Below are 22,852 nucleotides of genomic sequence, written 5' to 3' on the forward strand. Positions count from 1 at the left end.
TTAGAAAAAGAATGTATTTTTGCTCTCAATAGGCTGATGTGCATACCATTTAATTCAATCATTAATTAACTTGATCTCTTGTTAATTTGATCAGTACCTCAATAACCAGATCATTTGTTGTAAATTAAGCCATTTTATTCTTTAAAACAATTATTTTGTTTGCTTCAGGCACTTCTTGTTGAATAATGTGATCTCTAGCTAGAAAGAGTTCTCACTTCACTGATAAGGAAGGTCAACATGCTGAACGAGAGGTAAAAAGAACCCAAGAAAAATCCATGACAATAAAAGGCATTTTCCACTAACGGTTGTGTTACTCAGGCATTGTTACTGCATTATAAGCATCCAGTGGCCATATGGATAACAAGATCACCCATTTAATCAAAATGATTGAAACAGACATTTTCAAACAAGGAGGAAGAAAGCCCTGTATTAGGAACAATCACAAAGCAGCAGTCCCCAAACTGTGACTTGGGGTCATGCCATCAGCAGATGGGTTTGGGTCCAACTGGCCACACTCAGCCTGCGAGATGATGCCCTCTGCCCCCAAATGTGTCCAGACTGCTCCACAACCACCACACCAGGAGGCTGCCCCTAAATGGTGGCCTTCACATAGCGTGACCTTGCATGTACTGTCCATGTGAGGTCATGTGGCATGGAGGCTGCTGTTTTGTAAAATGGCGGCCTCCTGGTGCAGCATTTGTTGAGCAGGTCTGGACATTTGGTGTGTGGAGGTAGCTGTGTGGATGTCATTTTGCCATTTGCACCATCTGGCTGTGCAAGCAACCAGCTGAGAGACTTGAATCCAAAAGATCCTTATCTCTCAGCAGCAGCCTTATCAACAGGGCATCCTGTCTGCTTGAGCTGGTAGGAGCCTGTGCTAGCCTTTTCTGAGATGGGAATCTGCTGTGGCTTGTAAGTGTCCTTAAGGCAGGGCCCAAAGCTTCTTTGGCACTTGATAAAGAATCATTGTAAGTCACTGTTTCTGTGCTGCCCTAGTATCACTGCACAGGACCTTCCTAAGTGCTGGCCTCATTTGCTTAACAGTGAATTCCTCTTCCTGATTTGTGATAAGAGGCACTATGGACTCATTTTTATGCAGAGCATCTGCTTCAACCTCCAGCAGTGAGTCTAGTGATGCAGTTATGAATGAAAAACGAGAGTGCAAGAAATGTGCTCACGAATATGACAAGGCTTTTGTGTCCATCAAGTCTTAGTATTGATCTACTATTGATGTCACATCAGAGATTAGATGTGCAATTTCTATCATGCCACCAGACTTGAGAATCTGTGTCGCAACTTGCAAATCCATGTGTCGCATTAGAGATCTTTAAATAGTGTACTTAATGTGTAAATTCCATGGATTTCTTGGTCCCTACATTGCTTTGTTGCTGTCTGGGGTCAGAGGAAACAGCAAGTCTCAAAATAGTCATGCAAGCAAAAAGTTTGGGAACTGCTGTTGAGGAGGTTGTTTTCCCACTCTGTTTTCAAATGCAGACCTACGTCTTGTTTACACTTGAAACACTGTAGAGGTTCAGTGTAGACACTACCTAACCTGACAGGAGGGATTCTCCCATCATCATAGCTATCCACCTCCCTGAGAGGTGGTAGCTAGGTCAATAGAAGAATTCTTCCATCAACTTAGCACTGTATACACTGGTGGTTAGGTCAGCTGAACTATGCTGCTCATGGGTGTGGATTTTTCATATCCCTGAGTGACGTAGCTGGGTTGATGTAACTTTTTACTGTAGACCAGGACCCATTTGTATGGGATGGAAAACAGTTCAGGCATGATCTACATGTACAACTTAAGTCTACTTAGCTATGGCAGTCAGGGGTGTGAAAAATTGATGTCCCTGAGCACTGTAGCTACATCAACCTAACCCCCAGTGTAGCTACTTCTAGACTGACAGAAGAATGCTTCCTTCAACCTAGGCACCATTGCTTGAGGCGGCGTTGTTCCTACAGAGATGGAAAAGCCCTTTCTGTTGCTGTAGACTGCATCTATACTAGGAGGTTATGCTGGCAGAGCTACTGTGCCATAGCTGGGCATACTTAGTCTTGAGAAAAGACGGAGGGGGACTTGATACATCTTCAAATATGTTGAGAGCTGTTATTAAGCGGATGGTGATCAACTGTTCTCCAGGTCCACTGAAGGTAGGATAGGAAGTAATGGGCTTAATCTGGAGCAAGGGAGATTTAGGTTAGACATTAGGAAAAACTTTCTAACTATAAGGATCGTTAAGTACTGGAACAGGTTACCAAGGGAAGTTGTGGAATTCTTGTCATTGGAGGTTTTTAAGAGCAGGTTACATGAACAGCTGTCAGGGGTGGTCTAGATATACTTGGTCCTGCTTCACCAGAGGGGCCAGACTAGATGGCCTCTCAAGGTCCCTTCCGGCTCTACATTGCTGTGATTCTATGAGAAACTATTTTCTACCTCCCGTTTCCTATAGTTACCTGCCTCAGCCCCTCCTGGTATCCTATCATTAAATAATCTCTCCTTGGGCTTCTTTCCCTCCGCCTTCAAGCCTGCTGTTGCTTTTTCTGTCTTTAAGAAGACTTCACTCAATCCTACCCCCTTCTCTGCCCTTTACTAAATCTCCCTCCTCCCTTCATGTCAAAGCTCCTTAAGCAAGCAGTGTACTCCCAGTGTCTTGACTTCCTCTTCTCTGGCTTGCTATGCTATTGAAATAGCCCTCAAAAAGAGGTCCTCAAGCCTAGTAAGGGCTGTGTTTTGGTGGCTTCCACAATGGGAGAAGGTAAAAAGGAGTGGAGGGGGTGGGTCCTGTGAGATTTCCAAACCCCACAGGACTTTCAGAGTAGGCTTGAGATCTTGTGGTATTTGGCACTTGATTTGGAGCTATAAGATCTCATGGGATCTGGCATGAGATTTGGAGCCTTTGTAAGAGCCATGTGCTTGGATCCAGGGGTGTGTGCAAGGGTGGGCGAGCAGGGGCTAGGGTTGCCAGGCATCTGGTTTTCGACCAAAATGCCTGATCGAAAAGGGACCCCAGCGGCTCCGGTCGGCACCACCGACCGGGCCACTAAAAGTCCAGTTGGCGGCACAGCTTGGGACCCATGAGCTAAGGCAGGTTTCCTGCCTGCCCTATCTCCACGCAGATCCCAGAAGCGGCCGCCAGGTCCTTGTGGCCCCTAGGCGGTCAGGGAGCCTCCATGCGCTGTCACTGCCCTGAGTGCTGGCTTCGCAGCTGCCATTGGCAGAGCCTCCATGGCTGCCCATGCACCTTGGGGCCGCAAGGACCTAGTGGCCGCTTGCTGGGAGCTGTGGTAAGCGCTGCCAGGACCCCGTACTCCCTCAACACCCCAACCCTTGCCCCAGCCCTGAGCCCCCTCCTTCATCCGAAATCCCTCATCCCCGGTCCCACCCAGAGCCCTCACCCACAGCCAAAGCCTGCACCACCTCCCGCGCTCTGAAACCCTCGGCCCCAGCCTGGAGCCTTCTCCTGCACCCTGAACCCCTAATTTATGGCCCCACCCGGAGCCCACACCCCAGCTCAGAGCCCTCTCCCGCACCTTAAACCTCTCATCCCTAGCCCTACCCAAGAGCCTGCACCCCCAACTGGTGCCCTTATCCCGCTCCCACACCCCAACCCCCTGCCCGAGCCCGGTGAAAGTGAGTGAGGGTGCGGGAGAATGAGTGATGGAGGGAGAGGGATGCAGTGAGGGGGGTCAAGGCCTTGGAGAAGGGGTGGAGCAGTGGGTAGGGCAGGGGTGTTCGGTTTTGTGCCATTTTAAAGTTGGCAACCCTAGGAGGGGCACGGGCCCCCAAATCAGTTGGGGCACAGAATTCCTCTGGGGCCAGGGTGGGGAGAGTGAGCTCCTCCAACCCCAGGCCTGGACAGGAGATGACCACTCCACTGGCCCTGGGGCCACGGCGGGGAGAACCAGGTTCTCCAGTGCCGGGGAGAGCCGCTCCTCCAGCCATGGGGGGCACAGAGAGTGTCCCTGCAAAAGCGGCCAACTTTTTATTCCTGTGCACACCCCTGCTTGGATCCATTTCCTATTTGCTGGTTTCCAGCAGTCAACCCACCCTCCCTCCTCTGTCCTTCTGGATAGGGTCAAACAAGGCAGCCACCATGGGCTCTGCCTCCTACTGCTTCTGCAGGTGGGCCAGGAGCTGCACGAGCCATTAGGATGGGGCCCGGCTGACTTCACCTTGGAGTGATTTACTTTCATGGTGCCCCATGCCAGGTCCTGGGCCAAGGTAAGGGCCGCCTCCCCTCCACAGTGGGCCCTGCAGGAGGTGGGGCAGTAGGGAGGTTGGGGTTAGGAATTCCTAGGATGCACAGGGCTGAGCCCCATGGCCTGGTGGGGAATCCTGGCTGCCTCAAGCAGTGGGCCAGGCCCATGAGGGACTGTTCGCTGTCCTGCGGGACTTGAGTTGGTGGAAACAGCAGCTGTTGGATGTGCCCTTGGCTGGCTTGACCAGGGAGTAAATCCAGTCTGCCACCAGTCTGTGAGGTGGGATGCACCAGGTGACTCTGCCTTTCTGTGATAATATAGTTCGTTCTTACCCTAGGCCCATCACTGCTCCAGCCAGGCCATGTGGTGGCTCGTTTGATTGCCTGGATGTGGGACTGGGTCTGACACTCCCTGGCTTGGCTCTTGCTCCAGGTACAAAGCCCCCTTTCCATCTGAGCATTCCCCATACTTATGGTCTCCCCCCATAATCTGAGACACCAGCCATGCTTGCAGCCTAAACATATGCACAACATAGAAACTGGCACTCTTGGAAGTGCATATGGAAACCTCCAGTCACTGGCAATAGCTAGTATGTTTGGTGTTGGTACTGCTTGTGACTTTGTCCCTCTGGGATGTGGTCAGCACAACTGAGAAAATCAAACACTATTAAACAGTGTCCATTTCCAATCTGAATATAGATTCAAGGTCCTTTTCTACAGCAGTGTAATGGGTTAAAGCACTGGTTCTCAACCAGGGGTACACATATGCCAGTGAGTACACAGAGATCTTCCAGGAGGTACATCAGCTCTTCTAGATGTTTGCCTAGTTTTACAACAGGCTACATAAAAAGCCCTAGTGACGTCAGCACAAACTACAATTTCATACAGACAATGACTTGTTTATACTGCTCTATATACTATACACTGAAATGTAAGTACAATATTTATATTCCAGTTGATTTATATGGTAAAATGAGAAAGTAAGCTATTTTTCAGTAACAGTGTGCTGTGACACTTCTGTATTTTTATGTCTGATTTTGTAAGCAAGTAGTTTTTAAGTGTGGTGAAACTTTGGGTACACAAGACAAATCAAAAAGAAAAGGAGTACTTGTGGCACCTTAGAGACTAACCAATTTATTTGAGCATAAACTTTCGTGAGGCTACAGCTCACTTCATCGGATGCATACTGTGGAAAATACAGAAGATGTTTTTATACATACAAACCATGAAAAAATGGATGTTTATCACTACAAAAGGTTTTCTCTCCCCCCACCCCACTCTCCTGCTGGTAATAGCTTATCTAAAGTGATCACTCTCCTTACAATGTGTATGATAATCAAGGTGGGCCATTTCCAGCACAAATCCAGGGTTTAATCAGACAAATCAGATTCCTGAAAGGGTACGGTAAAGTCTGGAAAAGTTGAGAGCCACTGGGTTAAAGCCCTGCTTCAGACTGATGCACTTTAGTTAGGGGTTTGCACACTGAGGTAGTTACATTAGGGCAAACTTCCTCTATTCATAACTTTCCACTGAGTTCTGCAAAAAGAAAAGGAGGACTTGTGGCACCTTAGAGACTAACAAATTTGAGCATAAGCTTTTGTGAGCTACAGCTCACTTCATCGGATGCATACAGTACTCTCATGAAAGCTTATGCTCAAATAAATTTGTTAGTCTCTAAGGTGTCACAAGTCCTCCTTTTCTTTTTGCGGATACAGACGAACATGGCTGTTACTCTGAAACTTGTCACTGAGTTCTGGTAACCTTGGCTGTCAGTGTCCATAAATCCCAACAACACTTACAGACTACAGAGTAGAGGTTATAAAAGCTGCTTCTCCCCACTCCACCCCAAACAAACAAACAGAAAAAGTAGTGGGCCTATCTCCTCTTTATCTCTGCTCCTCCCCCAGGAGTGCAGGAGTCTTTGTCCATGAGAATGCAGCCTTTTCAAGTTTAATGTACAAGCCAAGGGAGGACAATCATCTGCGTTTGAAAGGCAAATGAAGACTCCCACACCTTGCTGAGCCACACCGCTCCCAATGGAAACCAAGATGATGGGGGTGATCATCTGCTGAAAGGTGCTAAAAAAGCCCTGTGAGCTGTGCCTTGAGCAAACACTGGATGAGCTGCTGGGGGACTTGTATGTGAGGCTCTGCAGAACTGATCTGGTTGTTCACTTAAACTGGAGGCTATAATGTCTCAACAGACGTTCTCACGCTTTCCCTCTCCAATGAGTGCTCACTTATAGAGCTAAAGCGACTCTGCTTGTTGAGTAAGAAGCCGCCTCTACAGAGGCGGATTTACCATGAAACAAACAGTGCGGCAGCGCATGGAGACTCGCTGCCTCCCTCCCCTCAGGGGGTGTGCAGAGACGTGCCCGCAACAGCACAGCAGGGCTAAGGCGACTCCCTGCCCACGCTGCCTCCCTCCCTCCATGCCACACTGCTCCCGGAAGTGGCCATCATGTCCCTGCGGCCCCTGGGGGGCGCATGTGTGTGTGTCTCCACGTGTGGCCCCTGCCCCGAACGCCGACTCCTCAGCTCCCATTGTCCGGGAACTGCGGCCAATGGAGCTGCGGTGGCGGCGCCTGCAGGCAGCGGCGCACAGAGACCCCCGCCCCCCTTCCCGCCTAGATGCCGATGCCAGATGGGTGTGCTGGTCACTTTGGGAGCTGCGCCGCCCAAGGTAAACGCCACCCCCTGACTCCTCCCGCACCCCAATCCCCTGCCCCAGCCCGGAGCCCGCACCCCACACCCAAGCTTCCTCCCAGAGCCCGCACCCCTCACCCCCTCCCACACCACAACCCTCTTCCCCAGCTCAGATCCTGCACCCCACACCCAAACTTCCTCCCAGAGCCCTCACCCCTCCTGCCACACCCCAACCCCCTGCCCCAGCCCAGAACCTGCACCCAGCACCCAAACTCCCTCTCAGAGCCCGACCCCCGGACTCCCTCCTGCACCCCAATCCTCTGCTCCAATCAAGGTACCTCACTTTATTTTCATTTACTTCCTATTACTTATAATATAGGAGGAGGATGAAGAAAAAAGAATGAAAAAAAAGAAAAAAGTTAATTGTATCCAATTTGCAAATGAATTCCAATTCAACAGTCTCTCGCTGGAATCTGGTTTTGAAGTTTTTCTGTTGTAATATTGCAACTTTCATGTCTGTAATCGCTTGACCAGAGAGATTGAAGTGTTCTCCGACTGGTTTATGAATGTTATAATTCTTGACATCTGATTTGTGTCCATTTATTTTTTTACGTAGAGACTGTCCAGTTTGACCAATGTACATGGCAGAGGGGCATTGCTGGCACATGATGGCATATATCACATTGGTGGATGTGCGGGTGAACGAGCCTCTGATAGTGTGGCTGATGTTATTAGGCCCTGTGATGGTGTCCCCTGAATAGATATGTGGGCACAGTTGGCAACGGGCTTTGTTGCAAGGATAGGTTCCTGGGTTAGTGGTTCTGTTGTGTGCTATGTGGTTGCTGGTGAGTATTCGCTTCAGGTTGGGGGGCTATCTGTAGGCAAGGACTGGCCTGTCTCCCAAGATTTGTGAGAGTGTTGGGTCATCCTTCAGGATAGGTTGTAGATCCTTAATAATGGGTTGGAGGGGTTTTAGTTGGGGGCTGAAGGTGACGGCTAGTGGCGTTCTGTTATTTTCTTACAGCAGACTGGACTTCTACATAGAGTGCTTCCAACGACGTGCACGGGCTGAAATTGTGGAAAAGCAGCAGCACTTGCCCCATAACCTCAGCCGTGCAGAACACAATGCCATCCACAGCCTCAGAAACAACTCTGACATCATAATCAAAAAGGCTGACAAAGGAGGTGCTGTTGTCATCATGAATAGGTCGGAATATGAACAAGAGGCTGCTCGGCAGCTCTCCAACACCACTTTCTACAAGCCATTACCCTCTGATCCCACTGAGAGGTACCAAAAGAAACTACAGCATTTGCTCAAGAAACTCCCTGAAAAAGCACAAGATCAAATCCGCATAGACACACCCCTGGAACCTCGACCTGGGATATTCTATCTACTACCCAAGATCCATAAACCTGGAAATCCTGGGCGCCCCATCATCTCAGGCATTGGCACCCTGACAGCAGGATTGTCTGCCTGTGTAGACTCCCTCCTCAGGCCCTACGCTCCCAGCGCTCCCAGCTACATTCGAGACACCACTGACTTCCTGAGGAAACTACAATCCATCGGTGATCTTCCTGATAACACCATCCTGGCCACTGTGGATGTAGAAGCCCTCTACACCAACATTCCACACAAAGATGGACTACAAGCCATCAAGAACACTATCCCCGATAATGTCACGGCTAACCTGGTGGCTGAACTTTGTGACTTTGTCCTTACCCATAACTATTTTACATTTGGGGACAATGTATACCTTCAAATCAGCGGCACTGCTATGGGTACCCGCATGGCCCCACAGTATGCCAACATTTTTATGGCTGACTTAGAACAACGCTTCCTCAGCTCTCGTCCCCTAACACCCCTACTCTACTTGCGCTATATTGATGACATCTTCATCATCTGGACCCATGGAAAAGAAGCCCTTGAGGAATTCCACCATGATTTCAACTATTTCCATCCCACCATCAACCTCAGCCTGGTCCAGTCCACACAAGAGATCCACTTCCTGGACACTACAGTGCTAATAAACGATGGTTACATAAACACCACCCTATACCGGAAACCTACTGACCGCTATTCCTACCTACATGCCTCTAGCTTTCACCCTGACCACACCACGTGATCCATTGTCTACAGCCAAGCTCTGCGATACAACCGCATTTGCTCCAACCCCTCACACAGAGACAAACACCTACAAGATCTTTATCAAGCATTCTTACAACTACAATACCCACCTGCGGAAGTGAAGAAAAGGATTGACAGAGCCAGAAGAGTTCCCAGAAGTCACCTACTACAGGACAGGCCTAACAAAGAAAATAACAGAACGCCACTAGCTGTCACCTTCAGCCCCCAACTAAAACCCCTCCAACCCATTATTAAGGATCTACAACCTATCCTGAAGGATGACCCAACACTCTCACAAATCTTGGGAGACAGGCCAGTCCTTGCCTACAGATAGCCCCCCAACCTGAAGCGAATACTCACCAGCAACCACATAGCACACAACAGAACCACTAACCCAGGAACCTATCCTTGCAACAAAGCCCGTTGCCAACTGTGCCCACATATCTATTCAGGAGACACCATCACAGGGCCTAATAACATCAGCCACACTATCAGAGGCTCATTCACCTGCACATCTACCAATGTGATATATGCCATCATGTGCCAGCAATGCCCCTCTGCCATGTACATTGGTCAAACTGGACAGTCTCTACGTAAAAGAATAAATGGACACAAATCAGATGTCAAGAATTATAACATTCATAAACTAGTCGGAGAACACTTCAATCTCTCTGGTCACACGATTACAGACATGAAAGTTGCGATATTACAACAGAAAAACTTCAAAACCAGACTCCAGCGAGAGACTGTTGAATTGGAATTCATTTGCAAATTGGATACAATTAACTTAGGCTTGAATAGAGACTGGGAGTGGCTAAGTCATTATACAAGGTAACCTATTTCCCCTTGTTTTTTCCTACCCCCCCCTCCTCCGTTCCTCAGACGTTCTTGTTCAACCCTGGATTTGTGCTGGAAATGGCCCACCTTGATTATCATACACATTGTAAGGAGAGTGATCACTTTAGATAAGCTATTACCAGCAGGAGAGTGGGTTGGGGGGAGAGAAAACCTTTTGTAGTGGTAAATACCCATTTTTTCATGGTTTGTATGTATAAGAACATCTTCTGTATTTTCCACAGTATGCATCCGATGAAGTGAGCTGTAGCTCACGAAAGCTTATGCTCAAATAAATTGGTTGGTCTCTAAGGTGCCACAAGTAATCCTTTTCTTTTTGCGAATACAGACTAACATGGCTGTTACTCTGAAACTTGTTTGATTTTAAGTAGCCTCAGTGAAGCAGTTGGTCAGCTTCTTGAGAAAAGACTGTTCTCAGTAAGTGCCCAGTCAAGAAACACTTAAGCTAACAATGAACTTTGGGAGATGCCAATCCACATCTGAGCTTTCCTGGGAATGTGGCATCGGCCTGTAAGGAACTGAGTCATGCATGGATATGTGACTTGCCCATGTGACTCCAAAACTCCAACTTGGAGCTGGATTCTGCATAGGAGAGGGGAAAGGGTTTCCACCCACAAGAGAGAGACTATATAAGCCCCTGGGGAAACCCCTCCATTTTGTCTTCAGCTGGCTCAAGAGATACCTGAAAGAAACTGGAACAAAGGACAGTAACTACAGGGGTGTGAGTGATTGCTGGACCCAGACTAGAAGGAGGCTAGTCTGTCAAAGAAGCTTATTGGAACATCTCTGAGGGTGAGATTTACCTGCATTTAGTTTCCTACTCTATTAGGCATAGACTTGCATGTTTCATTTTATTTTGTTTGGTAATTTACTTTGTTCTGTCTGTTACTACTTGGAACCACTTAAATCCTACTTTTTGTATTTAATAAAATCACTTTTTACTTATTAATCAATCCAGAGTAAGTATTAATACTTTGGGGGGGGGGGCAAACAGCTGTGCATATCTCTCCATCAGTGTTATAGAGGACAAACAATTTAGGAGTATAAACTTTATACAAGGTGTAAGCTTATGCAGGGTACAACAGATTTATTTGGGGTTTGGACCCCATTGAGAGCTGAGTATCTGAGTGCTGGAGACAGGAGCACTTCTTAAGCTGTTTTCAGTTAAACCTGCAGCTTGTGGGGGATGTGGTTCAGACCTGGATCTGTGTTTGCAGCAGGCAAGCGTGTCTGGCTCAAACAAGGCAAGACACTGAAGTCCCAAGCTGGCAGGGAAAACAGGCTCAGAGGTAGTCTAGGCACATCAGGTGGCAGTCCCAAAGGGGGTTTCTGTGATCCAACCTGTCACACAGGGCTTATTCTATCTATGTCTATTCTGTGTCTCACCCTCTGAGGTATGGAAGAAGGCAGATTTCCCTTCCAGGCAAGGGACACAGCAGCCCTTCACAGGCAGAGGAAGGAGTGACTCCACCTGAATGGAAACCTTAATGTGACTAAGACTCTCAGAGCACTCTCTGCTATCTTGAGATGTTTAATAATGAACACTACCAAACAGAAATATGCATACAATATTAATTTCACTGTCGAGCATGTGCCCAGGCTTTTTTGATTGCAGGTCAAAAGATTCAGAGCACAAGCACCGGTGGCCAAGGAAGTCCCAGAACAGATGCTGGCATCCCTATGGAATATTGGTTTCTAGAAGCGATATCCATGACCCAGGGAGCACTTGCACTATGCACCTTTTTAGCTTACAAAATGGCATTTGAGGAGTTTCAGGGGGCTGAGGGTCTACCCAGGCCTGACTTATACCAGAACTCCAGATTCGGTGGTTCATGGTCTTGCTATAGCTAACCAGTTATCTGGGGTAGCCTTTTACTGCAGATCTGTGGGTCATCTGGACCTCTATCAGGGATCCATGATCTGAAGGACGCAGGAGGGTTGGGCCCAGGCTGCTGGGATGTGGAGCCATGCCAGCAAGCCAGTGACCTTGCAGGTCCTTAGACAATTAACTGAGGTTCTTCCTGGATCTAACATTCAGGGGATGAGGCTGTACTCTTCAAAACATCTGAGACGGCATATGCATACCCTGCACTGGGAAAAAAAGGGTTAACTCCACACTGTGGGCGGTGGAAGTTCCGCCCCTCAGACAGTCCCGCCCATCCCTACGTGGTGGCCCACTTCCCTGACTCTGGTCACTAGGCCACACAGCCCCGACTCCAAGGGCAGTTGCATAGACTCTGGCCACTAGGCCATGCAACCCTGATACCTCAAGGGCAGTTGTATGGACACTTGTTGTTAAGCCACACAGCCCTGAACATAAGGGCAGCTGTGTTGACTCTGGCCATTAGGCCGCGCAGCCCTGTACCCGAGGGCCACTATATTGACTCCGGCACCTGAGCTGTGTTGCTTTCAGCTTAAGGACAATCTGGTAAACTGTAATCCCAGTGGTATCACAACCCTGACCCGCCCCCAAAGGAGGATGGGGTGCGCATACCGCATGACAGCACCGTTTCTGTGGGTTTTCTCTGAGGCCTTGTGGGTCAGTGAGTTGTTCCTTTTAACCAAGGGAGACTCTTTGGGGCAGGCACTCAAACAACAGTACGTGCCGTGAGAAGGTGACTCTCTATGGCTCAAAGTCTGCAGATCAAAAACTGATCAGGCTGGGGTTGGCGAGGCTGTTGCTCTGCACCACTCTGGTGAGGGGGCCTGTGTCCTGTATGGGCACTGTGGGCATATGTGGCTCAGTGGTCACTCAGTCAAGATCACCTGTTCCTGCATGAGGGACTGTTCCTTCCTAACAAAATTACAAATGTGGGAGTGTTTAGGAAGAGGCTGTCATTTTTGGGCTTGCCACCAAAAAAGTATGTCTCCCATTTGTTCTGTACAGGGGCCACAACAGTGGTTACCCAGTTGGATCTGGATGGGTCAGAAGTCCAGGCTATATGGTGCGGGTGATCCAGGGCCTGTCATACAGAATGTATTGGAGGAATGCCTATGGCTGGGAGTATGGGTTTGTGGGCATGGCATTGTGCCCAGGGCTTACAGGACTTATGGGAGAGTGAGTAATTCAGCAAGAGGCTCACAGCTGGGCCTCAGGTTGTATGCGATTTTGTCTTGACACAGCAGATGGGGCATGCTTTGGGGCCAGCTTATACCTCATCTTACCAGGGTCTCTTGAGTCTGATCTGTATGTTCCAGTTCACCAAAGAGTCTTATGTGAGGTCTCAGATAAAAGCCAGTGTCACACTGGTCATCAATATCCTCGTAAAATGTATGTACAGATACTATGTAAGGAGTTATGTCTAAGAACATAAGAAAATATGTTCTTAAAGTTAGTGTCGGGGGGGTTGGTTACCAGGAAAGGGGACAAACAGATTTTCTGTCAGACAAGAGATGTTCATTCATAGTGGGCTTCCTATCACCAGTCTGAGCTGAATGCAACATACAGAACTTCAGGAAGAGAAAACCAGCAGGGGAGAGAACCTTATCTTGAGGTGCATTTCAAAGGTTGGTTCAACTATATTTGGGGGGCAGACAAGACACCCGGGCACCCTTCACTGAGGCAATAAAAGGACAGTGATTTTGCTTCATGAAAAAAAGCTCTCAACAAGACTTGGCTGAAAATGCTGGAGAGAGCTTTGAGTGATGTAAGCTTCTGTAAACAAAAGAGTAACTTGTTAGTTGAGTCGAGTCTCTATAGACCATGTTTATGATTTTATGTGTAACCATTTGTTTCCAATATTCTTAATTGAATCTCTGATCCTTGATAATAAACGTATTCTTGTTTTCATTATAAATATCAAAGTGCTGTGGTGTTAACCAAAGTGATGCTCCTGAGCTGAATCTTATAAGCTGGTGTGTACTGTTGCCTTGGGAACAGCAGCCTGTAATCCTGTGAGTGTTCAGTGGATAACAGGCTGGACACTGCAGGGCAAGCTCCAAGGACTGCCTGTACAGAGAGAGTGTGCAGGGACCTAGAAAGTCCTGCTCCTGCTGTCAGACTGGTGGCTTCAGGGAGCTGACAAGAGTGCTTCATGCTAAGGGCGGGTTGTGGTGCCTCCCAACTCTGGGTACCCCGGTGGAGCATCACATAGAATCATAGAATATCAGGGTTGGAAGGGACCTCAGGAGGTCATCTAGTCCAACCCCCTGCTCAAAGCAGGACCGATCCCCGACTAAATCATCCCAGCCAGGTCTTTGTCAAGCCTGACCTTAAAAACTTCTAGGCAAGGAGATTCCACCACCTCCCTAGGTAACGCATTCCAGTGTTTCACCACCCTCCTCGTGAAAAAGTTACATAACATACAGTTATGCTGAATAGAATGCAGAAAGCAGTGGATGAAATAGTATGAGACGGACAGGCTGAGTTCCATCCTGCATTGTGAATAGATATTTGCTTTTTGACAGATCATCAACACAGCTACTGCTTGGGAAAAATCCATCGTAATCAACTTTATTGACCCCATGGAATAGTGCTGGGAGCTACGGAATGCTGGTCAAGCTGATCAACATAATAAAGACATATGATGTCCAACATACGATGGAAATAGATACGCAGTAGGATTGGATACGGGACTGGTGAATTGTTTGGTATTGTGACACGAGTTAGACAATGGTGTGTATTATTACCAATCCTCTCTGCATTAGCAATAGACTGGTGATGAAACGAGCAACAAACGGCCTCATGTACGGTGTAAAATGGGGTAGTGAAGAAGAGTTACATAACCTGACTTTGTCGATCACATTGCTTTGCTAAGTAAGTTAGGAAGAATTAATCTAAATATATACTTGAGCATGAAGATAAAATTTACTCAGCAACAAACCTACCTCTTTATCCTTTGCAATAAAATTGTAAAAGGGGAAAACACTGCAGTGATTATACTAGCTTACATTGAATAGGTACCAAGATAAGAAAATATATTTTAAAAGTTTAAATTGTCAAAATACTTCTTAAAAATACCAATTACCATTCAAGGCCCTGATTCGGCAAAGCACTTAATCATATACTTACCTTTATGCACGAGTAGTTCCAGTGACTTCCCAGCACGTGCTTAAATGTTTTGCTGAATCAGGCCCTTAGTAACAGGCTCCATGCAGGCAGACCACTGAGGCTGTATGGAGCCATTTGCATGACTGAGGTTTTTAATATCTCCCATAGCTTTAAGAAAAGGAGTACTTGTGGCACCTTAGAGACTAACAAATTTCAGTGGAAATGCATCCGATGAAGTGAGCTGTAGCTCACGAAAGCTTATGCTCAAATAAATGCGTTAGTCTCTAAGGTGCCACAAGTCCTCCTTTTCTTTTTGCGAATACAGACTAACAGGGCTGCTACTCTGAAACCTCCCATAGCTTTGAATCTCCCAGCCTCTCTTGTTGAGCACTGTTATTTTACCACTACTTCTCTTTAGAAAGTCAAATCTGTTGATGCTTCTTGACAATGAAAGAGCACTGCTGATCGTCATATGAATGTATGAAAGAGACTGCAGAGAGAAAAGGGCTTAAGGCAGCCTCATGTGTAAGATACATTTTTCTTGTCATTAATAAAAGGTATGTAGAAAATACAAATAACAATACATAAAAATGCCAATATTGCATATACTGAACAATTGAATTACCAACAACAATTCTATTAATCCACAGAATTTCTCTTAGATTTTTGTGGAAGTCTCCAGTCACTTTCTGGTATTTAAATTTGGGGCAGCATTTTCTTTATTTACTACCTGGTGGCCTGATCTTGCCTCCATTGAAATCAATGGGAGTTTTGTCATGAACTTCAATGGAAGCAGAATGAAGATCTACATTGGAGAGGAGCAAAATGATGGCTTCTTGTTTCCTTAGTACTGTATTATGATTAAAATAAGAATTTTAAAAGCAAGAAGACACAGTTCCTGTCCAGTCTAAATAAAACATCTCTCATGAGATTTTCTGTAACATCAGAAAATTTTGTCAACAATGATCACAGTATTGCCATCTTCAAGGATTAAAAAATCACAAATTGTCCACTCCCTCCCAAAATCTTGAGGTTGGCTTAAAAATCATGAGATTTTTAAAATAGTAAATTTGGGGGGAGGGGGGCTTTTAATTTGCCCTCTGTCTTTTGAGTCTTTAGGGTTAACATTCTCAGCAGTCTTAAGATTTATTTATTTACTTTTACTTGCTTTAAAAAAAAAATGAGATTCTTACACAATCACAGGACTCCATGAGCTGGGACTTTAACAAAATCACCAAATATTATGAGACTTATGATTTTATAATGAGAGTCAGAAACACTTGGCTCTGTTCATGTAGGCCCTGATCATGTAGGATGGTGTGTGCCTTCTGCAAGGATCTGGACACCAAGGGTTTCCATTGATGTCAATGGGAGATGGGGACATTCAGGATCTTATTAAACTACAGACACTGGTATTTACTTGAGATATAAGCACAAACTTTTGTGGGCCTCACTATTTCCCTCTCCCCATCTTGATGTTTGTTTGTCAATATATGATAATTTGTCCTTTTGAGAATATGAACTACAGTAAATAATCAAAATGAAGAAAAATATCTTCTGGAATTAAATGTGGATTCTACTATCAAGAGTTACTTTATTTTCTAGGAAGGGATCAAACTACGTGACTTGCTTGCCAGAGTCTTATCCTATCCATTTCCAATAGAAGGATCCAAATCTAAAAATAGTGCATATTAGAGTTTTTAATTTGTGAGTAATATCTGTTGCCAGGAATTCTCAGGCTTTATGCATCGACCTTGTTGTTCTTGGCACAAAGGGGCACTCCCATTCTGTTGCCATTGTTATTTGGACAGTCTGAAACAAGAAGTTGAGCAGTTCCAAATCTCTCTCTATGTTAATGTATTCCAGCAATGCTGTTGCCACATTGGGATATATCCAAACGCGAATTACAGGGAAAAAATGTTTGGGGGACCTTTCTGCTTTAGGGGCTACCTCACTTCTGTCTTATGATCCCCTTAAGTCCCATTACTGTTTAAATTAAAGCAAGCCACTTGCCATTCATGAGCCCTCTACTTTCCCCCCATAATTTGAGCACCAAATTATATCTGAATTTAATAGGGCATGATCAAACTGAAATCTAGACAGTTTTTTAAAAAATGAGCTCAATATTTTTTTAGGTCCTACACTTGCCCCCGAGACGCCCTACCAATTTGTGTGGTTTTGCAGTCTTGTCTTCCAATTGTAACATTGTTTCTCCACCTCATTGCTGTGGGAAAGACCCATACAAACAAAAGAGGAAAATGATTAACTTCCTACATAGGAGAAGTCAAATGCACAAAGCAACAATCTGAAAAATTACATTTTTTCTGTAATCTCTTTCATTACAGCATTTACTTATAACAATAGTAAGTAAAACTTCAGTCGGCAAATGGATGATGATTTTTAAGTAGATGGTAACTGGTTAAGGAGGTTTTAGAATATTTTTAAACCAGCTTCCAAAGTATTTTCACTCCTGGGCAATCCCATCATGTGTATGCATTTCCCCAATGCTCTGCATTCTTTACAGCAGAAGGTATCTATTTGGACTATCCTGTGTAGTGTTTCATATATAAAATGGGCTTTACACAGGCGTTTGTAATGTGTGCTGAAGTGTGAGGAACAGATGCAGTTTTGTGGGTTTTTGGTAAATAAAAAACTTCAATAACTGTTTTGTTAGTCTCTAAGGTGCCACAAGTCCTCCTTTTCTTTTTGCGAATACAGACTAACATGGCTGCTACTCTGAAACCTGTCATATTTAGAATGTTTTTGACAAAAAAAATGGGGGTGAGGATTGCCAAAAGAATTGGGTGGAAATGAGTCTATTTTGAGTGTTTCATAATGTAAACAACTCCAGATTTTCCATTTTTTCCAAAGTTCTCACTTTTTGTTCTGATGAGAAGATATGTTAACTGAATTTGAGAGAATCTTTTATGTCCACAAAATGGACTTTAAGGGACAAGGAGACACCTTGTCAGCTGAGACAAAGTTGAATATTGACGTCTCAAATATATGACAAGACAAGGAAAGATTCTAAATAAAAGCTCAGAAAGAGGATTCCCCCCCCAATATATAGAAAAGAGATTTTTTTAAAAATTTTCAGATCTAAGCCCTAGCATCTATACTGCATAATTGTTCATTTCCCTACAAGTTAAGAAAACAGAAGGATTCTCCTCCCAACAAAACCAAACATAAATTATAAAGATAAATCACTCTTTTCTGGAATGTCAAGTTTGCAAAGAAGGGATGCTGTGCTGCAGGATTGGGATCAGAGGTGGGCGAGGGAGGTATGATTGACTCATCACCATAGTGTTTGAGTGTCAGATTTGTCATTAATGCATTCTGCTCATCACCATTCTTTGTCTGGCAGCTTTCTTACTCTTTTCTTTCTTTTCCTGTGGTTATTCCTTGTCTGTCATTGTTGTCCAAAGACTTTTCCAAAAGTGCATGCCCGAGAACCGACGTTGGCTCATTCTTATCTCTTCCAAGTAGGTCATTCCACAGGCAAGGACCTGAAACAAAGAACTCCTTATCTCTGGCTTTCAAGAATTTAGCCTTGGATGTTCACAGTTATACTGCAGCAGATGACAACAAGCACTCAAACATGATGATGGGCAAGGCATGAGAATGTAGATGGAAGAGTGCAGCTGTCATCTCTGATGTAACCAGGGCATAGCTCAGTTCATTCTAGTTTTGAGTAAATGGGCTCAGAAGGGAATACTACTATTACTCATTTATTTAGGTAATATGTTAAAAGAAGCCATTTTCACAGCCATGAGCCATTAATAGAAATGTAGAGCTGGAAAGGACCTTAAAAGGTTGCCTAGTCCATTCCCGCATGCTGAAACAGGACCATGTATATCTAGACAATCACCAACAGGTGTTTGTCTAACCACAACCTCCCTTGGTAATCTGTTCCAGTACTTAACTATCCTTATAGTCAGAAAGTTTTTCCTAATACCTAACCTAAATTTCCCTTGCTGCAGATTAAGCCTATTGCTTCTTGTCCTACCTCTGTGGACATGAAGAATTGATCACAGTCCTTTTTATAACAGCCCTTAACATATTTGAAGACTGTGATTAGGTTCCCACTCAGTCATCTTTTCTCAAGACTAAACTTGCCCACTTTTTTTTAACCTTTCCTCAGAGGTCAGGTTTATTGTATAATTTTTGTTGCTCACCTCTAGATTCTCTCCAATTTGATCACATATTTCTTAAAGTCTAGTACCCCAAACTGGACACTACTCCAGCTGAGGCCTCACCAGGGCCAACCACAGCAGGAGAATTACCACTTTTGTCTTACATACAACAATCTTGTTAATGCACCCTAGAATATTAGCCTTTTTTTCAACTGCATCATATTGTTGGCTCATATTCAATGTCTGATCCACCGTACCCCCCAGATTCTTTTCTGCAGTACTACTGCCTAGCCAGTTATTCCCCCAATTTTGTATATGTGCATTTGATTTTTCCTTCTCAAGTGCAGCACTTTGCACTTGTCTTTACTGAATTTCATCTTGCTGATTTCAGACCAATTTCTTCCATTTACTGAGTTCATTTTGAATTCTAATCCTGTCCTCCAAAGGGCTAGCAACTCCTCCCATATTGGTGTAATCTGCAGACTTTATAAGCATACTCTCATCTCCATTATCAAAGCCATTAATGAAAATATTGAATAGTAACAGACACAGGACACACCCCTGAGGGACCCAATAAGATACATACTTTCACTTAGACCTTAGTACTTAGAACCATTAGTAACTGCTCTGAGTGTGTGGGGTTTTTTTTCAGCCATGCTCTTCTCAAGTTCTCTGGGACCTCAACCATCCTCCATGAGTTCTTGAAAATATTTGCTAATGGTTCTGAGATGGCGTCAGCTAGTTCCTTAAGTATCTTAGGGTGAATTTCATCAGGCTTGGCTGATACATCTAAATATGTGTTAATCTGTTTTTTCTGGCTTGTGTTCCTTCCTCTGTGTTGTTAATATTAATTGTGTTAAGCATCTGGTCACAATTAACCTTTTTAGTGAAGATTGAAGCAAAATAGGCATTAAAGACTTCAGCTTTCTCCCTGTATCCTATTATTAACTCTTCTTCCCTGCTAAGTAGCAGACCTACACTTTCCTTTGTCTGTCTTTTGCTCCTAATGTATATAGACCCTATTCTTGTTGCCTTGTACATCCCTTGCTAGGTGTAACTCATTTTATGCCTTAGGGCATGTCTACACATACAGTGCTGAAGACACTGCATGCTGATGGGAGAGAGCACTCCTTTTAGCATAATAAAACCACCTCCATGAACAGCTGAAGCTATGTCAGCATGAGAACCTCTGTCATGTCACCCCTGTTTCCCCCACCCCTTATCTTCACCCCATGACTTTCAACTGGTCTGCCTCTTATCTCCTTTTGGAGCTCAGAACAAATGACTGTGTTCTTGGCTGTAGTGGGCTGGCTGCCTCCTGTGTGCCTCCTTGTGGCCTAGGGTTACACTACAGCCAGCCTGCCTCAGTTTCCCCTCTTGGACTGTTCAAGAAATTCAAAAAATGCTTTTGTCCATTCCCAGCCCTTCTTGGGTTGTGCTTTATCACATTAACAAACATTGAAAATAAAGTTTTCAAGTTCATCCAAAAGTTCACACAAACAAAGATTTCTCTTCCTCCTCCCAAGCCTTTCTGCCTGGGGTTTTTCCTGCTTTGGCAGGCCACTCCCAGGCCTTATCTGGCTGAAGTCTAAGTCCAAACTCCCAGGACTCTGCTGGAGCCCGCTCACTGCTAGCAGTCTCTAATCCCTGAACATTCCCCTCCCCCTTCATTGCAGCCTTCTGATGCTCTTTGTAGGACAAGCAGCCTGATCTCTCTGAGGTGCAGCTATTCTGTAAACAGGATTGGCTCACTCCAGCCTCCAAGGGGCGAGCTACTCTGTTACATCGACATACAATGCAACATCTCCTCCCTTTTTCCCTTGCCTGTCCTTCCTGAACAAGCTACACTCCTTTATATCAATATTCCATTAATGATATTTATCCCACCAAGTCTCTCTGATGCCAATTAAATCACAATTTAGCTTGTGTACTGACTTCCAGTTCTTCCTGTTTGTTCCCCATACTTCTTGCATTTGTGCATAAATTGTCACAGTTCAGAGCACCTGCACCTGTGTTTCCCCTCCGTGGTCCAGTGAAGGCACCCACTTCCAGTTCCCAACCATTGTCCATGTCTCTCTTCCCCATGATCGGCATTTTTCGAGGATCACAGGACTGCCTAAACAGGAGAGTGCCTGCACTTTGCTTTCTCTTCAGAGGCTATGAACAGCACAATTGCCCACAGTTAATTTAACCACACAGCTCTTTCTAAGTTCATGTTCCTCTCTGCCTAGTAGCGCTGTCTTCAGTCATAACAAGTTGGGCTGTTATCTCAACAGACCTCACAAGCTGAGCAGGCGCAGGCCTGGTCAGTACTTAGAACAGGTGCAACTGTGGCGCATCCTTCAACATTCCCTCCCGGTGTTGGTCAGATAGAAGCCTGGGAGGTTATTTGAAGGAGGCAATGCAACCGGGATGCAAAAACTTTCTACTGTTTCATTTCTAAATAGTACAAACCAAAAGAAGTTATTCAACATTACAGCTCCTGTCGCCCAAAAATTATTTCAGAAATTGCTACTCTCCCGTTGCCCTTGATGGGTGATCCAGAAAGTCAGACAGTCTGTGTGACATTATTGACATGAACTGTGACTGTACAGATCATTGTTACAACCAGGGTCCTATGGTTGCACCAGGTCTTGTACAGAAGAGGTCAAGTGGATGTCTATGGAAAGGTTGTAGTTTGCTGGGTATGATTATGCTGTCTGTATGTGTGTATCATTTTTGTATTTGAAGTTATGAATATTGGCTATGTACTTGTATCTCAGTATGTTTGATTCTAAGTAACCTCAGTGAAGCATTTGGTCAGCTTCTTGAGAAAGGACTATTCTCAGTAAGTGCCCAATCAAGAAACGCTTACCTGACAATGGACTTTGGGAGATGCCAATCCACATCTGAGCTTTCCTGGGAACATTCAAACTAACATGTAAACAATGGCGTCAGCCTGCAAAAAGCTGAATCATTCATGGACATGTAACTTGCCCAGGTGGCTACAAACTCCATCTTGTTGCTGTGATTTTGCACAGGAGAACAAAAGGGTTTCTGCCCACAAGAGAGAGAATATAAAAGGCCCTGGAAACCCCTCCATTTTGTCGTCAGCTGGCTCAAGAGATGGCCTCTCCATCCTCAAGAGATGCCTGAAAGAAACTGGAACAAAGGACAGTAACTACGGCAGTGTGAGTGATTGCTGGACCCAGACTAGGAAGGAGTCCAGTCTGTGAAAGAAGTTTATTGGAACATCTCTGGGAGTGAGATTTCATCTGTCATCAGTTTCTTAAGGTATTAGGCTTAGACTTGCGTGTTTTGTTTCATTTTGCTTGGAAACTTACTTTGTTCTGTCTGTTATTACTTGGAACCACTTAAATCCTACTTTTTATATTTAATAAAATCACTTTTTCTTATTATTGAACCCAAAGTTAGTCACTAATACCTGGGGGAGCAAACAGCTGTGCATGTCTCTCTATCAGTGTTATAAGAGGGTGGACAATTTATGAGTTTACCTTGAATAAGCTTTATACAGAGTAAAATGAATTTATTTGGGGTTTGGATCCCATTGGGAGCTAGGTGTCTGGGTGCCGGAGACAGGAGCACTTGCTAAGCTGTTTTCAGTTAAAGCCTGCAGCTTTGGGGGATGTGGTTCAGACCTGGGTTTGTGTTTGCAGCAGGCTAGCATGTCTGGCTCAACAAGGCAGGGTTCTGAAGTCCCAAGCTGGCAGGGAAATGGGCTCAGAGGTAGTCTCAGCACATCAGGTAACAGTCCCAAGGGGGTATCTGTGACCGAACCTGTCACAGTCTGTTCATAACCTAGACCTGGGCTCATCCATTTGAGTTAGCTAATCTCCTATAACTAGAATCGGCCTGTGAGTCCTGCTTCCCAGTTTACTGGATCTCATCTCAGGGTTAGGCAC

At 45.2% G+C, this 22,852-nt stretch overlaps 1 long non-coding RNA gene across 2 annotated transcripts in view; it reads left to right on the plus strand.

Annotated features, from left to right (window-relative positions):
* The window catches only part of LOC122466627, a 104,333-nt gene that overhangs the window by 23,579 nt on the left and 57,902 nt on the right, over positions 1-22,852 (plus strand). Inside the window, exon 3 of one of the 2 annotated variants that reach the window (XR_006292287.1) lies at positions 15,236-15,328. The exons of the other annotated variant lie outside the window; for it this stretch is intronic. This is a non-coding gene — a long non-coding RNA (uncharacterized LOC122466627). Of the gene's footprint in view, positions 1-15,235; positions 15,329-22,852 lie in introns of those variants that run through there. 2 annotated transcript variants of the gene reach the window in all.

Source organism: Chelonia mydas, chromosome 1, assembly GCF_015237465.2.
Source record: "Chelonia mydas isolate rCheMyd1 chromosome 1, rCheMyd1.pri.v2, whole genome shotgun sequence".
NCBI lineage: Eukaryota > Metazoa > Chordata > Testudines > Cheloniidae > Chelonia > Chelonia mydas.